The sequence below is a fragment of the Podarcis melisellensis genome (genome assembly GCF_964234715.1).
Source record: "Podarcis melisellensis genome assembly, chromosome: 12".
Lineage (NCBI taxonomy): Eukaryota > Metazoa > Chordata > Lepidosauria > Squamata > Lacertidae > Podarcis > Podarcis melisellensis.
In genome coordinates this window covers 18,575,886-18,596,968 of record NC_138544.1, presented here as the reverse complement: position 1 = coordinate 18,596,968, position 21,083 = coordinate 18,575,886, and the positions used below count along the sequence as shown (strand labels likewise).

General features: G+C 41.5%; 1 protein-coding gene across 5 annotated transcripts in view; it reads right to left on the bottom strand.

Moving 5' to 3' along the window:
• EOMES (eomesodermin) overlaps nucleotides 1-21,083 on the bottom strand; it is a 156,864-nt gene that overhangs the window by 121,136 nt on the left and 14,645 nt on the right. The window contains exon 1 of one of the 5 annotated variants that reach the window (XM_081883257.1): nucleotides 5,414-5,474. The exons of 3 other annotated variants lie outside the window; for them this stretch is intronic. The gene's annotated coding sequence lies outside the window, so the exon portion shown is untranslated. Of the gene's footprint in view, nucleotides 1-4,473; nucleotides 4,502-5,413; nucleotides 5,475-21,083 lie in introns of those variants that run through there. One more of the 5 variants, XM_081883260.1, reaches the window with a different exon arrangement.

Sequence of the window (21,083 nt, the reverse complement as noted above, 5' to 3'; positions counted from 1 at the left end):
ATTTAAAATTCAGAACAGTCCTCAGTTTCAGGTGAAATTCCAAAAAAAACCCCACCAATTAAATTCATCAGGATCTGAAACTATAGTTGTTCAAGTGTTAAAATTTGTATTCAGGTGCTTTTCATTTATGAAATCAGACTTGCTGCATTCAGTGTTATACACAGTAACTCTATCAAGAATAAATGGCTCTGTAAACAGATGCCCTTTTATTGCCTTTTACATTTCATATGATTTGAACCTTTTTAATGCAGCCTACTTTCATATTCTTAAATAATTTCTTCTCAGTCTGAAAAGCAGTGCTTTATTTCATGCAATTAGATATCTTCGTTGTTATGGATAAACACCTACGGCTTGATTCATAAAGGAAAGGCTTACATGCGTGCAGTAAAATGCTGTACACACACCACATTGTTGTGAGGAATAGACCCTTGGGCATTTCCCTCTAGATTCACAATGAAACTTGGTTATGGAAGGGAATTGCATATGTGAGTCAAATGGGCTTGAGGCAGCAGCTCAGCTTTATCCAGGAAACATGAAAAGGCTTCAGGGAAACATCATCCCTTGGTGATCATAAAAGCAGCACTTGCCTGCTTCCATGTGGAATATCCTTAGAACCTTGTTCACAAGCTCAGAAAGAATGGAGAGGCAAAGCTGAGTGGTTCTGGGACCCAAAGGGATTTCAAAGACAGGGCTGCCAAACACACGGGGCCCAGATTCTTCAGCTAGATAAAACTGGGAATAAATGCAGGGGTTTACAATCACATCCCTCAGAGGCCAGTTTCAGCGGCCAGATTCAGCCTTTCAGAATAATCCACTCAAGTTACAACCCACAACTGACTGAAATCACTGGAAAATGGCTCAGCACGTTAAGGGGCAGCCACGAAATTCCAAAGCATTGGATACTTTTCATATGAATAGTTTAATTTTGCATAGGTTCATGAAACACCGGCTGATCAAATCACACTGTTTAACCAGTCACATTCATTAGTTACAGATGAAACAAACATGGATTTTCAGTCATCTTTAAACCAGGGAGTTGTCTTCTGTTCACACAAGACATTCCTATTTTTGTGTTTATTATTTTAACTTAGATACTTAAAGTAAGGTGAAGCAGTGCATGTTCTTACTTTTTATGAAACTTATTTAGGTTCTGTAGGAGAAGCTTTTTATTCCACAAAATATTCTCTGTCTTTAAGCCTGCAGCTGTATTTTTTGCTTTCCACCCAGTTGGAGATAAGGGGAGGAAGGGGCTGCCCGCTAATTAGTTTTTAACACAGTTTCAGTATGCACTGTAAAAAAAAGGCCCACATTAGAAAAAGTCTTATAGTCACCTTGCTTTAGATCTTTTTTTATTATGATGATGCTCACCTTGTTTTAGCTTTGTTATTATTATTTATATTTTATATTGATTTTGAACTGTGAAGATTTCTAAATGCATCAGAAACATGAACTCTTCTCAACAAACTTATAATGAGTCATCAGCCCTATATCAAAGGTGATGTGAACTGAGGGTAACAGGACCTCACCAGGAACCAGTGAGGTGAAGTGGGGACTCAAGCTCAGCCATGGAGCACACTGGGTAAGCATGGGGCAGAGTTAAGAACTGCTAGATGTGTGTGAAACATCTGCATGTGATGAACTGTAGGTTCTCAGTGAAGTAACTTCAGGCGCTGAATTGACCTTGCCTACCCAGGATGGCCATTTTGTTCTGCTGGATAGGAAAAAGTATCAGAGAGCTTCCTGCACCAGTTGAGACTTGCTCAAGCAATGAAGGCTTTCTGAGCTTTGGTATGCTTCTGTATTCTTTATTACACTTCAGTTTCTGATTTCTGGCTTGTTCTTAGATCCTTCCTCCTGGTTCATCTTCCAGTTCTGACCTACAGTACAGTCCTCATTGTGTCTATTCAGAAGTACCGGTAAGTCCTACTGAATCAAATAGGGTTTGCTTTCAGGTAAGCTGTGGGACTGTGCAGTCCCATGGACTGCAAGAAGTGCAAGAAGATCAAACCTCTCCATTCTTAAGGAAATCAGCCCTGAGTGCTCACTGGAAGGACATATCGTGAAGCTGAGACTCCAGTACTTTGGCCACCTCATGAGAAGAGAAGACTCCCTGGAAAAGACCCTGATGTTGGGAAAGATTGGGGGCACAAGGAGAAGGAGACGACAGAGGACGAGATGGTTGGACAGTGTTCTCGAAGCTACCAGAATGAATTTGACCAAGCTGCAGTGGAAGACAGGAGTGCCTGCCGTGCTCTGGTCCATGGGGTCACGAAGAGTCGGACACAAGTAAATGACTAAACAACAACAAGCTGTGTTAGGAATGCAGCCTTATTCTTTGTTGCTGATTACGGGTTTAACTCAAACTGCTGTCTATGACCCAGGCCAATACCCACTACTGTTTCTCAATATATGCCACCTTGAACTCATTGAACAAACATAAATAGTTGTTTGCCTAAGCCTTTGGCTACCTAGTGAGTTTGCAGCTGAAACATTATTTAAGCCAAGACTCACAGATCACACTTAAGAGCCTCCACACTACAATAACACAAGTACTATAACTGCTTGGGATCCTACTGAACAAATCCTACCGGGTCAGAGTCCAAAGGGATACCTTTGTTTTGTACCTTGTTTCGTGTGAGAAAAATGAAACCAATCCAAATATGTGGTTCTGCTTGCACAACCTCTTTCACAAGTGGAAGCATGACCACTGTGATATAATTTATGTGTAATAGCACAATGTGGACTTTTTGAACAAGTTCCTGCACAAGTGTTTATGGTGGTGGTGGCCAACCTAGTGCCCTCCAGATACTTGGGACTACAATTCCCATTGGCCCAGCCAGAATGGCCAATGATGGGGGATGATGCGAAGGAAGAGAGGGGCAAGCATGTAGCCCAAGGCTTCTTCAGCCTTGTTCTAGGTCATGCTCATAATGCTAAACCATGGTTTAGTGTTGTATACAAATCAGCCTAATATAATAGGAAGTGCACACAATATTGCTTTTACTTTTTTTTATTGGCCATGCATCTTACACTGGCACTTTTAAAATATTCTGAACATCATTTTTTTATCTCCATGTTTATGCTATTAGGCCATTCTTCTCCATTATGTCTGATTATGAAAGGTGTATTCCATATTTCAGAATTCATTATTATCTCCCTGCTATCTATCCATCTGCTTATTTTAGCAACCTCTTCCTCACTGTTGGGTTTGGTATAGACTTCCCATCCCTTTGCCTACTGCTTTAAACTCTCCCCCATAGTTCTGTCTATCCTCTCAGTAAGTACATTTGTGATCCTTCTGTTCACATGGAAACTTTCCCACCTGTACAGCCACCATCTGTTCGAAAATGCCCCAGCAATCTGAAGGGGATGGAGAAAATTCTCCTCTACTGAACAAAAAAGCTGATTGAAATCTTCCTGGGTTCCAAATATTTCATAACTATTCTCAGAAAATAAAATATTTTGATTACTGCAAGCATTTCCTACAAATATTTATCAGAACACCTACCAACTTGTTCCATCTTTCTGCAACTTAGATTCCTTAATTGTTATATTTTCACAACCTGGGTATTTTTTACTTATGCTACATTATCTGCAGCTTGTTTTGCCTACTTTTTTCAGTTGCATGGATTATTGTACTGTGCCTGCATGAATGATAAGGAGTAGCTATGGTTTAGCTTACAAAGAAAAGACAACAAGGCAGATTTCACAATGCCACTGATTATCTTATGCCTGGAGTATGCAAATCAGCTGTTTACTCCGTTATCATCTCAAGGGTTTTATTAGTCACTGTCAAGTCATATGCTTTCTGAATGCTACTGCAACCTAACAGTCTACTTCAGGAGTAGGTGTTCCTCTAGGTGCTGTTGGACTCTAATTCCTATCAGCCCCAGCCAGCATAGCCAGTGGTCAGGGATGAATGGTACTGGAGTCTAGCAACACCTGGAGGATGTATGTTAGCTACTGGTCTACTTGCTCAGAGGAAAGCAGCGAATAACACTGCAATTCCTTTTCCTTTACCTCTATCTATATCAGGGGTCAGCAACCTTTTTCAGCCGTGGGCCAGTCCACCGTCCCTCAGACCATGTGGACGGACTATATTTTGAAAAAAATATGAACGAATTCCTATGCCCCACAAATAACCCAGAGATGGATTTTAAATAAAAGCACACAATCTACTCATGTAGAAACACCAGGCAGGCCCCACAAATAACCCAGAGATGCATTTTAAATAAAAGGACACATTCTACTCAGGTAAAAACAGGCTGATTCCCAGACTGTCTGCAGGCCAGATTGAGAAGGCGATTGGGCTGCATCCGGCCCCTGGGTCTTAGGTTGCCTACCCCTGATCTATATCCACCTAGAGGTAAGCAGAACTGAGTTCAATGTGGCTTACGCCCAGGTAAATAAGTATAGGATTTCCTATTTTTTAAAAACCTCCAAAAATGCATAACAAATTTGGCATGCACTGACCTTGATGGGTTCTAAAAACAGTTTCTGTTCACTCAGACCTTCCCAAACCAGGAATATCAGTAAGACGCATGACGGAATCACCACAGCTATTATTTTCATATACATTTTGTAATACCGTATATTTTAAATATCTTAAATTTATATTGAATACATGTGGTTTTCAATTTGTACAAAGCTTAGGGTAAGTGTAATATAAAGTGGCAGAGAAATGTTTTTATTCAAATCGAAATAAAAAATAAAATTGTGCAGAAAAGTACTTGAAATTCACACATTTTGATGAGTTTTCAGATCTCAGAACTGAAACTGAGCAGCAAGAAGGAACTGCCCTACTGACAAAGCAGGTAAAGGGTAAAGGGACCCCTGACCACTAGGCCCAGTCGTGGCCGACTCTGGGGTTGCAGCGCTCATCTCACTTTATTGGCCGAGAGAGCCGCCATACAGCTGTACATGTGGCCAGCATGACTAAGCCGCTTCTGGCGAACCAGAGCAGCACACGGAAACGCCGTTTACCTTCCCGCCGGAGTGGTACCTATTTATCTACTTGCACTTTGATGTGCTTTCGAACTGCTAGGTTGGCAGGAGCTGGGACCGAGCAACGGGAGCTCACCCCATCGCGGGGATTCGAACCGCCGACCTTCTGATCGGCAAGTCCTAGGCTCTGTGGTTTAACCCACAGTGCCACCCACGTCCCTGCAGTTGCATGGACCTATACAAATGGGATAAAAGTCATTTCTGCACTATGAAATAAAGGTGTATTAAAGATATGAAGATAGTAAAGTACCATATATAACTGTCTATTGTTTAGTAGTGTCTGAATGCAGTGAAATAAATTATAATATAATTCAGTTTCTCTAACAATAAAAGAAGGGTCTCAAATGCTTCAAGTGACATGAAGAGCTAGCAGCAAAGAAAATTGAAACATCACATGTATAGAACTTACTTTCAGATGTGAATGGAGAAGGATGATGTATCTGTTTCCCCCCCCCCTTCTTCTTCATAACCTAAGGTAGGGGGGGAATGGGAGTTGTTATTTTAGACCACGAAGAAAAAACTCAGCAATTCAAAACAAACAAGAATTGCTACACATAGATCTATTAATTCTCCTTAAATACGTAATGCCGAAGAAAAAGGCTATGAGGTTGTTGTTTTTTCATTTTACTTTATAATATTTGAAACTGTGCATTGGAGATTGTAGAACATCAAACATCTGAAACGTGAGATCGGCAAAGGGATCTATGTGATTTTTGTAAGTGGTCCTTGCTATTGTGATGTGCGAGGTAAGAGAGCTGCAGCTTTGTTTATCTGGCCCCCGCACAATATTGTCAGGATGCATTTCCATTTTCCAAGTGACTGCTGCCACTGTGCCACAATCTGTGCTTATTTCTCAAGCAGCTAAACCCTTTGACACTGTGGTTTTTAATTAAAATTACATTAAAGTTAATCAGCCAGAAAGAGGTTTCTGTAGAAGGCAGGTTTGATTGCAACCTGCAAAGGGCACCGAGGCTGCCAACTCGCTAAAGATGTGGCGGCAGATGCCAAGCTGTTTGTGCAAGCCCAACCCTAGTTACTGAGATGCTGGAAGAGGTCACTTCTGTTTTCACCTTTATGAACAACTGTCACACAACGGGTTCTGCCTAAGAAATGTTGACCATGCCATGTGAACCGAAACAGAGGCCAAGAGACTAGTAGTCATCTTTCTTTGTTAAATGGGTTGTTTTTCCTTTGTTAATGGGCTGACTAGAAGAATAAAAAGATTAAAACTAATGCTTAAGCAGAGGTGAAGAACCTGAAGCCTTCCAGATGCTATTGTACTATAGTTCCCATCATCCCTGACCATTGGCCATGATTTGGAGTGGAAGGAACGGGAGTCCATCTGGAGAGCCATGGCTTCCCTATCTCTGATCTGTGAAAAATATCTAGTGTGATTGAAGGGTTAGAGTGCTAGACTAGGGTCATGGAAATGTAGGTTCAAATCCTCACTCAGCCATAAAATACACTGAGGTCCCAGCTATACACTATATATTTAAAGCACCACCATACTACTTTAAACAGGATGACTGCCCCTAAAGAAGTGTAGTGTGTTACGAATGCTGTGAGTTCTTAGGAGACCCATATCCCCCTGACAAAACTTCAGTTCCCAGTGTAGTTTAACATTCAGTCCCTCTTCCCAAATAACTCTGGAAATTCTGTGATGTGAATAGGGGTCTCCTAACAACTCAGAGCATCTTTAGCAAACTAGAGTTCACAGGATTATATTGAGGAAAGCCATGACTGAGTAAAGTGCTTATGATACTACTTTAAATGTATAGTGCAGATGGGACCTAAGAGACCTTGAACTGGCTACTCTTTCTCCTTCTAACCTCCCTCACTGGATAGATGTGAGTATAAAAGGGGAAATCATGTATGCTACTTCTTTGCAGAAGAGCAAGAGAGAAGATAAATGTGTAAATAAAGTATATTGCATAGTAGCAAGAGACTTGATATTATGCATCTGTTTATGCCACATTTTCTGTGTTTGTGTGTGCGCGCGTATGAGCACCATAAAGTATCTATTCATGAAATTTCCAGTAGAGTAGCATTGAATCATGCAAAGGTAATATCACTCCACAATAGCAGAGGCATTTTATTTGTAATTAAAGAGGTATGTGGCATGGGTTTGGCTGCCTCTTGAGTTATCATCATCAACTTTGGCGTGAGGACTCCTAATGTGCAGGTGGTGGACTCTGTCATCGTTTGGATACCAGCCACTATTTTGAATCAAGATGGTGGACTGAAACATCATTTTGGCATGACCCGTTTTGGTGTGATGGGTCCAAACTCACAAATGACAGCATTCGCTTAAAAAAACAGCATTTTTGGGTCTCTAAAAACTCCCAGGCAGCTCTGGGCACCGCCCACTAGCATCAGATAAAGTCTTCAGTCATAAATCCATATCAGATTATGGGCTTATTATTGATTTATTTTACTGTCTAGACTAGTCTAACTGGATCCCAGTCAAGGTGTAATCACTGGTCCCTTTTTTGAATACCAGCTCACAGAATTGGGCTCTCAGTAGTTTACTAACATCTCAGGAATATTGGGAAATGCTTGGTAAAAAAAGTTTAAATATTAACTTTGTGACTGCTGGTATTTTCTACCATATTTTTGCACCAAATGTTTCTTTAAATTCTCCTCCCTACCCACCTGATGTGAAAGATCAGCTGCCCTGCTGCCCTTGAAAAATATTGTGGTTAGACTTTCCAATGCCCCCTGAATTTGTGCATGAAACAAAGAAGCACTTGGATTGGCTTATTTATTGTACTTCCTACATCACTATTGATTAGGTAACATGGAAGTCTATGGTACCAGATGTGACTGTCAAAACACTTGGCCACTGTACTCAATGGGTTAACTGATGACATGCAATGTACTTAATCTGGCGAAAGCATTTCAAGGTTGGATAATACTTCCCCTCAGATTACCACTTGGTCAATTAGCAACCTTTAGGATAGAGCCGTGTCCGTGTATCCTTTTCTTATCCTGTCAGCTTTCCTTAGCCATTCACCAGTAAAATGGGCCTGCAACTAAAACCGTTTTCTCCCCCCTTCCCCCAGCTAGGGTAGCTGAAAGACCAGTTCCTTATCCCTCACAGAAACTTTCCTATCGGCAATGAAACAGCAGTTATGTCACACCAGCTCAAAAGGCAAATGCGAAGGGACTGCTCAAGTATAAGATGCTGTCTGGTGAAAAAGAGAGAGATGGGGGTAGCTCATTTGACAGAGCTGTTCACACTTTTCCTGCACAGCTGGGAGACATTAGCTTGATTTCCCAAGATTGGTGTGTTTTCTAGCACGGTGAACTAAAAGCAAAAATAAAATTAGAAAAACAGCACTTATATATACAGAGAGAGAGAGAGAAAGAGAGAGAGGCGGACAGAGAAAGAGAACTGAGTATTTTGTGAGATATATTTACCTTATGAAATTTTTAAAATCCTGTTTACAGTACAGTGGTACCTTGGGTTACAGACACCTCAGGTTACAGATGCTTCAGGTTACAGACTCTGCTAACCCAGAAATAGTACCTCAGGTTAAGAACTTTGTTTCAGGATGAGAACAGGAATTGCATGGTGGTGGCACGGCGGTGGCAGGAGGCCCCATTAGCTAAAGTAGTACCTCAGGTTAAGAACAGTTTCAGGTTAAGAACAGACCTCCAGAACGAATTAACCCAAGGTACCAATGTATATTCCAGCAACCAACCACTTCTGCCTTTAGATTAAGGATTGCATTCAACTAACTTTGACTCAAAGCAGAGCCAGAAGAACCAGTGGAAATAATGGCCAGGACTAACATAGGTCCATTGTCCCCAATAAAGTTGGAATTTCATATCACAGTGAACAGGAAATGAGCAAGTAATAGCATCCTACTACTGTCAAGGTGTGGCAGCATGACTGTGACTGCAAGGACCAAGCTGGTTTTGATCAATGCATATGGCTAGATTCCTGTATACAGTATATATATTTAGTAATGTTGTTAAGCCATTGAATTTTCAAAATCAGGCACACTCATCGTCACATGGCAAAACTATTCCTGAACTGCGTATCATTTGAGAGCACAGATGAAGGAAATCACATGATTCAATATTTTGCCATATAAAAATATTCCTTACACGTAGAAAATGAAATGTCAAGGGAGAGCGATTCAATTTTGACCTTCTCCCTGGCCATGTTTTTATAAAACACATTCAAAAAGTATTAAAGCTCTTTCAAGTTTTCTTTGATGGATGCCCTCCTCCAAATATGAAATAACACATTTATGATGTGATGAAATTTTTGTACATATCAGGCCTAATCATCTTCTGCAAGGCAGAACAATCTGTCCATCAGTATGTAGCCCCATGAAAGAGGACAAGCAGACCTGGAGTGGAGTTTAAATGATATTCACCAGTCTGTCCCTGCCTTTTCTCCAGCAATGAATTTTTGACACAAGGAATCAGAGGATGGTAATATGAGCCATTAAAAACAATGGGAATATGGTCACACCTAAGTGGCACAGCTTCATAAAACCTTCTCCTATTATTTATATAATAAAAGATGAGTGAAAATAAGATTAACTGTAGTTTCCTTCTTTATGACATGATATATTTTCTAGCCTTACAAGCAAACAACCTAAACACATTTTTGTTTAATCCAAACCTATGCAGGTAAAGAAATGAACAAATGAGGTCATCATGCATCAGCAGTTTCTGACATATTTTCAGTTCTTTCCTTGAAAATTCAACTGCTCATTAATTTCGCCATTCTGCAGTATTATATGATGATGACTCAATGTGTGATTATAGGTGCAAAATGCTCTACAAGGGCGTGGGGACTCTTGTTGACTTGATATATTTAACAGTGATACTCATTTTAAGTCTAAATAGTCAAATAGTCTCCTAATTCAGGCTGTGTTCTGAGGGACTGCTATTTTTCTCTCTGCTTTTGAGTTTCCTTTTCTTTATGGTCATCTTTCAACAGTTCCTAGAAATATAGATATATAAGAGCAGTGAAGATTATCACCAGAATATATTAAAAGCATGGTAGGTTAAGGAGGAGGTTAAGGGGTGATATGATAGCCATGTTCAAATATATAAAAGGATGTCACATAGAGGAGGGAGAAAGGTTGTTTTCTGCTGCTCCAGAGAAGCAGACACGGAGCAATGGATCCAAACTACAAGAAAGAAGATTCCACCTAAACATTAGGAAGAACTTCCTGACAGTAAGAGCTGTTCGACAGTGGAATTTGCTGCCAAGGAGTGTGGTGGAGTCTCCTTCTTTGGAGGTCTTTAAGCAGAGGCTTGACAACCATATGTCAGAAGTGCTCTGATGGTGTTTCCTGCTTGGCAGGAATCAGTCTATCTGCTAGCCATGGTGACTCTGCTCTGCCTTCATGGTCATAGGCGGCAATGCTTCTGAATACCAGTTGCTGGAAACCACAGGAAGGGAGAGTGTTCTTGTCTTTGGGTCCTCCTTGAGGGTTTCTTACAAGAATCTAGTTAGTCATTGTGACAACAGGATGCTGGTCTAGATGGGACACTAGTTGATCCAGCAGGTAACTACCAATCAGTGAGCTTGACCTCGAGACCAGGAAAGACCCTAGAGCATTTAGAAAATGCTGTTATTTCTATAGACCCAGCATGGGATTGTCAAAAACAAGTCATGGTAGGGGAATCTCATTTGTTTTTGTTTTCTTGATAGAGCCTGGTGGATCGAGGGAATGGTGCAGACTTAGTTTATCTTGATTTCAGGAAGGCTTTTGACAAAGTTCCCCATTACATTCTTGCAGAGAAGCTGGTAAAATGTGGGCTGGATGAGGTAACTGTTAGGGGTATTTGTAGCTGGTTGACTGGCCAAACTCAAAGAGTGCTCACTAATGGTTCCTTGTCATCCAGCAAAAAATGTGATAAGTGGGGTGCTGAAGGGTTCTGTCCTGGGCTGGTTGTTTTTCAATGACTAGGATGAAGGTATTGAGGGGATGCTCATCAAATTTGCTGATGGCACCATACTGGGAGGGGTAGCTAATGCTGCAGAAGACAAAATCAGGATTCAAGATGACCTTAACAGATTGGAGAACTGGGCATGGGTGTAGCTAAGCGGGGGGTGGGGAGACAGCTGCCCCCAATCAAATAAAACAATAGAAATACTTAACTAATTGATCTATCACATTGGTTCTGCCCCCAACAAAAATCTTGGCTACACCCATGGAACCGGGCCTCAACTAACAAAATGAATTTCAATAGGGACAAATGTAATGTGTAGTGATAAAGCGGGATATCAAATCCAAACTCTTCTAAGGTTCTACATTTAGGCAGGTCCCACCTGTGAAATAATGCCCCCCCAAAAAAACCACACTTTTGATTATGAGCAGAATGGATGGTATCACCATCACAGGGCAAATGAAGCCCAATCCCATACATTTCTGATCTAAGAACAGGGCTTCTGGGTTAGGCAGCCTATCTTTCATGAAGGGTTAAGCCCAATAAGCGTTCCTTTTACAAGTGATGTCTGAGGGGAGGTATCAGCAGGCCAAACACGCAAAAACCTATTATAACAATAATAAAAAGTATACAGAACCTGGCCATTAGCCTTATTGGTGTATTTCAAAAGATATATATGTGAACACAGACATATATGATACATTCCTGCTTTTTCAGGGGTCAGCAAACTTTTTCAGCAGGGGGGCAGTCCACTGTCCCTCAAACCTTGTGGGGGGCCAGACTATATTTTTTTGGGGGGGGGGAAATGAATGAATTTGTATGCCCCACAAATAACCCAGAGATGTATTTTAAATAAAAGGACACATTCTACTCATGTAAAAACATGCTGATTCCCAGACAGTCCGCGAGCCAGATTTAGAAGGCAATTGGGCCGGATCTGGCCCCCGGGCCTTAGTTTGCCTACCCATGTTTAAAATCTTCATGCTGTTTGTTGGAAATTGGCATTTGTTATATTAAAAGTAAGTACAGAACAGAGCGATCTTGCCACATTAATGACAATGGTGATCATAGCACAGGAAATAGACTTAAATGAAAGGACAATGAAAGTCTCTCTCTCTCTCTGAATCAATACAGACAGTAATCCAGGTCTATATCTTTCATATTAGCTGCGAGCTCTGCGTGTGATGACCCAGACCTGAACCCTGTTCTCTGCAATCCATACGTATCATTTACTCCACACACAAATTGGTTCATGGACTTGCACATAGAGGCGTGACTCATCTCATAATGCTCAATCACAGCAGGAGAAGAGATAGGAGAAGAGAACAGAGGGATTGGGGGACAGGGAGAGAGAGAGAGAGAGATCCCTTGTGGCATAGCCACTTCGATGGCTAAGTAGAGATATCTTCACTTCTCCGTCACAGAACAGTAGACACATTGCAACTGACTATGCTTCAGGGTTGCAATTAAAATGGTTGGGTAGGACTGTTATCCTTGCATTGATCCCAGGGAACAAAAGCTACAAAAAGATAGTAGGGTTGTTGTTGTTTTAAGGCCCTACAGGTAAAGTGCACCGGCTATATTTTCCAGGACTAACTTGTTAAGGCGCCAGTGTAATGTCCTATTGATGTTCCCATTGATCCTAGCCAGCATGGCCAACGGACTGGGATGATGGGAACTGGAGCCAAAAACATCTGGAAAACACCACACTGGCTACCCCTCTGTTAATGTATACAATATTTCTACTTCAGAAAGGCGGGCAGAGGTTGGTAATGCATCTTGCCTTTGGGAAAGTCCTCTGTTTGAAGGGTTATCAGCAGACTATCTGAAAGAACCCTCTATTTTAAGTGCTGCACAGTAGAAGTCTTTTTTTTAAAAAAAAAAAAGATTAAGAATCGTAAGAAGGGTGAGCAGGTGCCTGGAACAAACAGGTAGCAGGCCACATGCTCCAAGCATTGCATTGCATTGCATTGTATGCAGATTTTCAGTTTAATTGCTTGTTATGTGAACTGTATTTATTATTTTGTAAACTGCTTTGAGACTTGTATAAAGCAGTATGTGTGTGTGTGTTAAGCTAGCTAGCTAGCTAGACACAAAAGTCTTCCTCCCTATCATGAGATGCTGTGAATTTCTATTTTAAATTTACATCTAAATTTGCATCTATTCACATAAATTGGTTTATGCAATTTTAATATGAAATTTTGTCCTATTTTCATTTGGTGATGCTTAATTTGCTGCCATAGACAGAAGTCTTCAACATGAAAACCTATAGCTGTTTCCATAATCATCCTTACGTTTATACTGTGACTTTCTTGAAAGTGCAAGTGTCAGGATGCAAAAGAAATTCAAATGATCAATTTTGATTATAGCTAGATGTGACAAAATAATTTTAAAAGAAGAAAAAAAGCTATGTTTTCCTTTGTTGAGGAACTCTAGTCTTATAACCACACACTCCATTACAAAACAGAAAGGCAATCAATATACAGAAAACTAGTTTCAAGCCCTTATTTACACACTACCTTAATACACACCCACCCTGCACCTTAGTCAACTAATTAAGTAAATTATCAGGACTGAGTACAGTAGCCTTATTGTTTCATATTGCAATCAATAATATGCAATTTTTGTGTGTTAAGGTATCAAAATAAGCTTATAGATCAGTTTTCTGTTTCTTTAAAAAGGGAAAAGCCAGAAAGGAGGGAAATAATTGATTTTATCTGTCATCATACTTAACGTCCCCAAGGAATGGATTTGGTGATATCAATATAAATTCACAGCACTTGGCTTCCCCTGTACTGACTCTTAATTTCATGTCTGAACATGGCTTTCCCCAAGTGATTGCTTGATTAAAGTGCTGTGGCTTATAATTATAATTTATAACTCATTTAACAGACAATATTAGTTAATCCCTAAGAATGTGATGGGAATCTATGAAGACCGTGTCCACAATGTACCATCCATCCAGCACTGCTGCATTTCTCAGGCAGCCTTGCTGAAATGAATCAGATGTTTATGATGTTTAGTGGATTATTCCCATGCTATGCCATCACCACAGAGATATAGGAAGCTTCTTTATCTCGAGTCAGACCATTGATTCATCTAGCTCAGTAATGTCTATACTAGCAGGCAAGCAGCCCTTCAAGGTTTCGGATGGAAGTCTTTCCCAGCCCTACCTGGAGATGTCACAAACTGAACCTGGGACTTTTTGCATTTTCTACCCTTGTGGATAGTCCCAGGCACTCTTAGGCCTTAACCAGACAGATAGATTTTGGAGAGTTAAGCCCACATTAAAAGTGTTTCAATACTTATCTATCATCATCACCATTATTGAATTTTATGAACACCATATACAAATCAGATACAGTGGTACCTCGCTTTACGAACTTTATCTGTTCCGGAATTCCGTTCTTAAACCAAAACCATTCTTAAACCGAGGCGCGCTTTCCCTAATGAGGAAACGGTGCCCTGCCACCGTTCGGATTCTGTTCTTAGACCGAGGTAAAGTTCTCAAACCCACACACTATTTCCGGTTTTGCGGAGTGTGTAAACCGAATCATTCTTAAACTGGACTGTTCTTAAACGAGGTACCACTGTACTCCCAATGGTCTACAGTAGCGGATCATTAACTTTTTCTAATTTTAATTTGTAGGGAAGATACACATTAGCTAACGGATGTTTGGGGAGCACCGGCTTAAAGACACTAATACGTAACAAAGATTGTCATTTACTTTAAGCTGGGTTGTTGTTTTTACAGTGGTACCTCGGGTTAAGTACTTAATTTGTTCTGGAGGTCCGTTCTTAACCTGAAACTATTCTTAACCTGAAGCATCACTTTAGCTAATGGGGCCTCCTGCTGCCACCGCGCCACCGGAGCACGATTTCTGTTCTCATCCTGAAGCAAAGTTCTTAAGCTGAAGCACTATTTCTGGGTTAGCAGAGTCTGTAACCTGAAGCGTATGTAACCTAAAGCGTATGTAACCTGAGGTACCACTGTATTTATGTCCGTTAATTTATTTCAAAAGTTCTGAAACATCACATTGTTTTAATTAGCTAATGAGAGACAACAGAATTTGTATTTCTGACAAGGAAGACACTTTAGGGACACTGGAAAGAAACCACATTTGTTTTCTGAGTGTCTCGTGAAATTGATGTCACACTGTCATTTTAAGCTATCTCGGCCTCCTACTGCAAAGCAAGCAAACAGATTTGATTTGGGCCATTTTAAAGTGCATTGTTTTATGACAAATTTTGATGCCGAAGTGGTAAAATAATGTGTAATTTATATGAGACACTGTTTTTTTAATTAATGTTTTATTTTGAAAGGTAAAGGACCTCGACAGTTAAGTCCAGTTGTGAACGACTCTGGGGTTGTGGTCTCATTTCACTTTTCTAGCTGAGGGAACCGACATTTGTCCGCAGACAGTTTTTCCGGGTTGTATGGCCAGCATGACTAAGCCGCTTCTGGCGAAACGAGAGCAGCGCACAGAAACGCCGTTTACCTTCCTGCCGGATTGGTACCTAGTTATCTACTTGCATTTTGATGTGCTTTCGAACTGCTAGGTTGGCAGGAGCTGGGACTGAGCAACGGGAGCGGGGATTCGAACTGCCTACCTTCTGATCGGCAAGCCCTAGGCTCAGTGGTTTAGACCACTGTCTGCGTCCCCATGGATTATTAAAGTTATTAGCAAATGCTCCCACATGATGGCATTGCATATGGAATTGTAATGATAAATAATGGTTAGATCTCAGTAGGTGGACAAGTGTCAAAGGCAAACTTCCCTTCTTCCTTTGGTTTTGCCCCCATTTTTCTTTCTCTCAGTTTACTGCTCCCCTTAGTGTTCTTTGTCCAGGACCTGCCATTTTTCATTCCATTGGCTTTCTATCTGTTACTTCCTCTGCCCTCTCCCTTCAGGCCTCTGCCACCTTGGATGGCAGAGGATGTGTTTTTTTGTTTTAAGATCTGCGTTATCAAAGTGGTGCCTGATGACTCCCTAAGAACAGAAAGCCACAAATTAATGCTACTATGCTCACCCCACTTCTCTGAGAAGTGTGAGGGTGCAGAACTTAGCCAGATTTGCTTTTCTTTTGATGGAATCACTGGAGGCTTATTGGTGTTTTGAAATATTTGCATTCATTTGCAAATAATTTGGTTGAACATTAGGCGGAAAACACTTCAAAGCCCACTGCCCCTAAACCAGGTCTGTAGGGAGATAGCTGGCACCCCAAATTGCTGATATCTCATAGAGTCCAAAAGTCAGCTCTCTGTCACTTTATCATTCTCTCTCAAATTGCTGTTTGTCTTCACACATGACAACTAGATCACAGCAGGTGTGAGGTATCTCTCTTTCAGGCATTTCCCTAGGCACTTAAGCCCTGTGTGCACATTATAGCTCCTGTGTTGATGGACATGGGACCGGGAGTGGGACTTTACCCAGCAGTTCGGCCCTCTAACACCCACCCTGTCTGTAAGGAGGTGCCTTTGCTCATATAGTTATGCACACAAAGGTTTCCATGGGAACTGGAGCCCAGTTCCGGATCCCATGAAAGCCTTCATGCAAAGGCCCCTTCCCTACAGCCATTTTTATGTTATACATGCAGACATCAGGGGAGGTGGGCTTATTATTATTATTATTAATTGGATTTATATATGGCCCTATACCTAGGGGTCTCAGGGCAGTTCACAGAATAAAATCAAAATATAAAACCGCAAAATACCTAGTAAGAATAAAAACAACAACCCAATAGCCCCCTCCCACCAAAAAAACAAACAAATCACATTTTAAAAGGGCATAGGATGTAAATTGGATCAACCAAAGGCCTGGTTAAAATGGAACCAGGTGCCTGGTGCCTAAAGGTGTGTAATGAAGGCACCAGGGAAACTTTCCTGGGGAGAGTGTTCCACAGACAGAGTCACAGCAGAGAAGGCCCATTCTTGTGTTGCCATGCTCCAGACCTCTCAAGGAGGGGGCACACGAAGGAGAGGCTCAGAAGGTGATCTCAGGGTCCGGTTAGGTTCATATGCAAAGAGGCGGTCTTTGAGGTATTGTGGTCCTGAGCCGTTTAAGGCTTTATAGGTCAAAACCAGCACTTTGAATTGGGCCCGGAAACTAATTGGTAGCCAGTGCAGTCGGAACAGGATCTGTGTAATATGCTTGAACCGTCTTGATCTGGTGAGGAACCTGGCCGTCAAATTCTGTACTAGCTGAAGTTTCTGAACCATCTTCAGAGGCAGCCCTATGTATAACACATTGCAGTAATCTAACCTTGAGGTTACCACAGCATAGGCAACAGCAGAGGTAGAGCATACCATCTCAGAGGGGCTACTCACTACCTCCATGCTCTTTGCATCACTCTTCATCAGCACAGGAGTTATGTCACCAAGAGCACTCTAGGCTCTATTAACCCTCTCCTGTCCAAACAATAACAATCCCATGTCCTGAGACCGCTGAGGCATGCTGAATCAAAAAGAGGTTTCATTTCCATCCTTGGCTCTCCTTGTACTACTTACCTGGCAGCCAAATTTGAGGAAGAGTACAAGGAACCATAGCTCACTGCAGTGAAGAGATTCACAATAGCAGGACTGAGAAAGGCTTGCCTAATAAATACAGTATCTACCACAACCCTGGAAAGAAGATCAGTATCCTTAATCTAGGGTCTTTGTTGTTGTTGTTAAAAGCAGCCATGGGGGTGGAATGGGATCATAGTGCTTGGGAAGGCTTAACTCCTTTTCCTGGACTATTTCCCACCCAATTAAAACTGCCTGCCAACTGCTATTTGCCATGCAGGGCACCTATATGTTTTGTCCCCTGGGAAAACAGATGTAAATTTGGAAAATTGTACAGTAATTTATAACAGCCCCTCCAGAACTGCTGTACCAATCCCAATTGTCCTCTGCCTTCTGTGGCTACTATTAACAAGGAAAAAAGAAAACCCAGAAAGATCCCATTCATGAATTTCTTATACTGTACCCTATCTAAAGGTAAAGGGACCCCCGACCATTATTTCCAGTTGTGGCCGACTCTGGGGTTGCGGTGCTCATCTCGCTTTATTGGCCGAGGGAGCCGGCGTACAGCTTCCGGGTCATGTGGCCAGCATGACTAAACCGCTTCTGGTGAACCAGAGCAGCGCACGGAAATGCCGTTTACCTTCCCGCTGGAGCGGTACCTATTTATCTACTTGCACTTTGACGAGCTTTCGAACTGCTAGGTTGGCAAGAGCAGGGAACGAGCAACGGGAGCTCACCCCGTCGCGGGGATTCAAACCACCGACTTTCTGATCGGCAAGCCCTAGGTTCTGTGGTTTAACCTACATTGCCACCTGCGTTCCTGTACCCTATCTACTTTGGTCTTAATATAACATCTTGCTTAAAGGCACCTGATGTGATGATATCCCAAGTAAGCTTTTAATCAGGCACTTCCCAGCTCACGCTTTTGTGCATTAAGTACTTAAAAAAAAAAGTTTATATTTATTTCTTGCATTTCCCTAACAGTGGGTTGTTGTTTTTTTAAAAAAAGTCTCCAGTAGTGCCAATGGAGGTTTCCTTTGAAATACAGCCAGCAGTTTTGGGTGGGGGGATAATTTTATCAGGACTATGGTAAAAATGGAAATAATTAAACTTTATCCTTCCCCTTCCTTTCCCCAAGGCTGCTCAAGATCTCCCTCATCTATGCCCCGCCAAACAGATGCTACATACATACAGGGAAAAATGAATATTGATTTCAAATAACATAATGTCTAGTTTGGTTGTTAGTTGTTGACCAAGTAGATTATATCATTTAGCCTGCCCAAGCCAAATAGTTTGCAAGGTACATGTGGTTTCACATACAAGGGGGGGGGGGGCGGAAAAATGGTCAGGGCAGCTGGGTGCTTAGCATGCAGGTAGGTCACTACAACTAATTCTATCCATCCTTCAAACCAAGCATCCTTCCTGCTCAATAGCAGCAGAGCTCACAATGGATGGCAGACATCAAAATAGCACAGAGCTATAAAAGATTCCCCCCCTTCTTCCTCCTTTTATCTCGTTTCCCTTTCAGATTTGTTTTTCCCCTTTCCTTTCATGCCCTACAAGAGCAGCATTAAATGCTGAATCAGACAATGCGTGAGGACAAAGTCCTTCTCGGATAATTAGACTGAGCCTCAAATATCTGGCCTGTACACATCTTTGTATACCAAGTGGATCCGAGCCCCCAGTGATTCAGGGCCAAGGGTGGGAGCAGCAGCCTGTAAGAGGAGACTGTGTGTGACTCTTCTTGCTAAAACTGTACATCTCTAGTGCATATTTCATCCATGTTTCAAGGTCGCCAAAGAGATCAGAGGTCCAAACCACTTAGAACTTCTCCATGCATAGAGTGATAGGAGCCGGCCAGCTGTCATAATTATAAATTTAAGCAGACCTACTGATGGTGCCTGCCTCTATAATGGATTCAAAGACATGAATAAAACTCCTTAATTTTCAAGTATTTCTTTTTTTAAAATTAATATTTGAAAAGGGGAGAAAGTAGCTTGTTAAGAAATAAGATTTCTAAGGTTGCAGCTCTTGCATTGAAGGATACAGCTTGGTGGCCTCTCTTATTATAAATGTTCTAGTACCCATCTGATGCCCACTTATTTATGGATTTTAGACTAAAAGCTCTTTTTTTGCCAGTTTTCTTCGCAAGCACTTATCTCAACATCCTCATTAGATGGTTTTTCTCTTTTCTTTTTTTCCAGGGCCTATCCATGCCCTCGGTACTTCTTTTTGTTCCATTCTGCAAAAGAAATGGCTTTAAATGATCACTCTCCACCAGTTCCAACTTTTCCCCCCTTTGTAATTAGCTTTATTTGAAGGCCAGGAAAGTAAAAGGACCAGAAGGATTTTTTCTCTCTTTTCTAAAACCCTCACCGTTGAACAAAAGAGATGATGTTCTTTACTTCAGCCATATGCTGTATGAAGCATGTGCAGAGTGGGTCAGCGTGTCTCCGTTTTGAAAATTAGTTTTTAAAAAGTCTGGTCCCAATAAAGTCTGCATAAATGGCAATGTGAGAAACTTCCCTTGGATCAGAAATGAGAATTTGAACCACTATAAGTCATCATCCTCGTCACCATCTATGGAAAGCTACCTAAGTTAATGAATTCAAAGAGAAGGATATGCCTCAAAAAAGAGCAAAATATAGGAATAGATTACCAGTATCTTATAAACTATCTTCATTAAATCATTAAACGCTGTGCTCGTTTATCCTCCCTTTCTTAGAGATGGAGAAAAGCAGTGCCTGGACTGACAAAAGGGGGACAAGTCACAGGGACATGCTTTCTAAGCACTTTTCTAAGCAATAGTGCCTTATGAATGTGGTGGGTGGGAGCAAGCCACAAGTGGGAATCGGTTTCATAGAGGGTCTATATCAGGAGTGGCAGTGCTGACTATTGCTGATGGGATTTGCAATCCAACAAGATCTGGAGCGCCACAGATCCCTATGGCCATGGAATACACATAAATGGAAAATAAATAGAGGAATTGAGGGCCCTTATGAAGTTCAGTTCCTTTGGAACGGATGTCCATTTACTTACCCATGACATGTTCTTTGCTATCACTTGTGGGTATGCTAGCTTAATTCCCCTCTCCCTGATAACATTTGTGGAACTCCTCCTAATAAAGTGTCTTCATGTACAATCTTTGTCCTCATAATATGTAAACATAGTTGTTGTACAGTCTACATGTCTTTCCTTCAGGTGAGCATAATATTCTACACCTTATTTTGTTGTTGTTGTTTAGTCGTGTCCGACTCTTCCTGACCCCATGGACCAGAGCACGCCAGGCACTCCTGTCTTCCACGGCCTCCCATAGTTTGGTCAAACTCATGTTCGCAGCTTCGAGACTGTCCAACAATCTCGTACTCTGTCATCCCCTTCTCCTTGTGCCCTCAATCTTTCCCAGCATCAGGGTCTTTTCCAGGGAGTCTTCTCTTCTCATGAGGTGGCCAAAGAACTGGAGCCTCAGCTTCACGATCTGTCCTTCCAGTGAGCACTCAGGGCTGGTTTCCTTCAGAATGGATAGGTTTGATCTTCTTGCAGTCCATGGGACTTTAAAGAGTTTCCCCCAGCACCATAATTCAAAAGCATCAATTCTTCAGCGATCAGCCTTCTTTATGGTCCAGCTCTCACTTCCATACATTACTACTGGGAA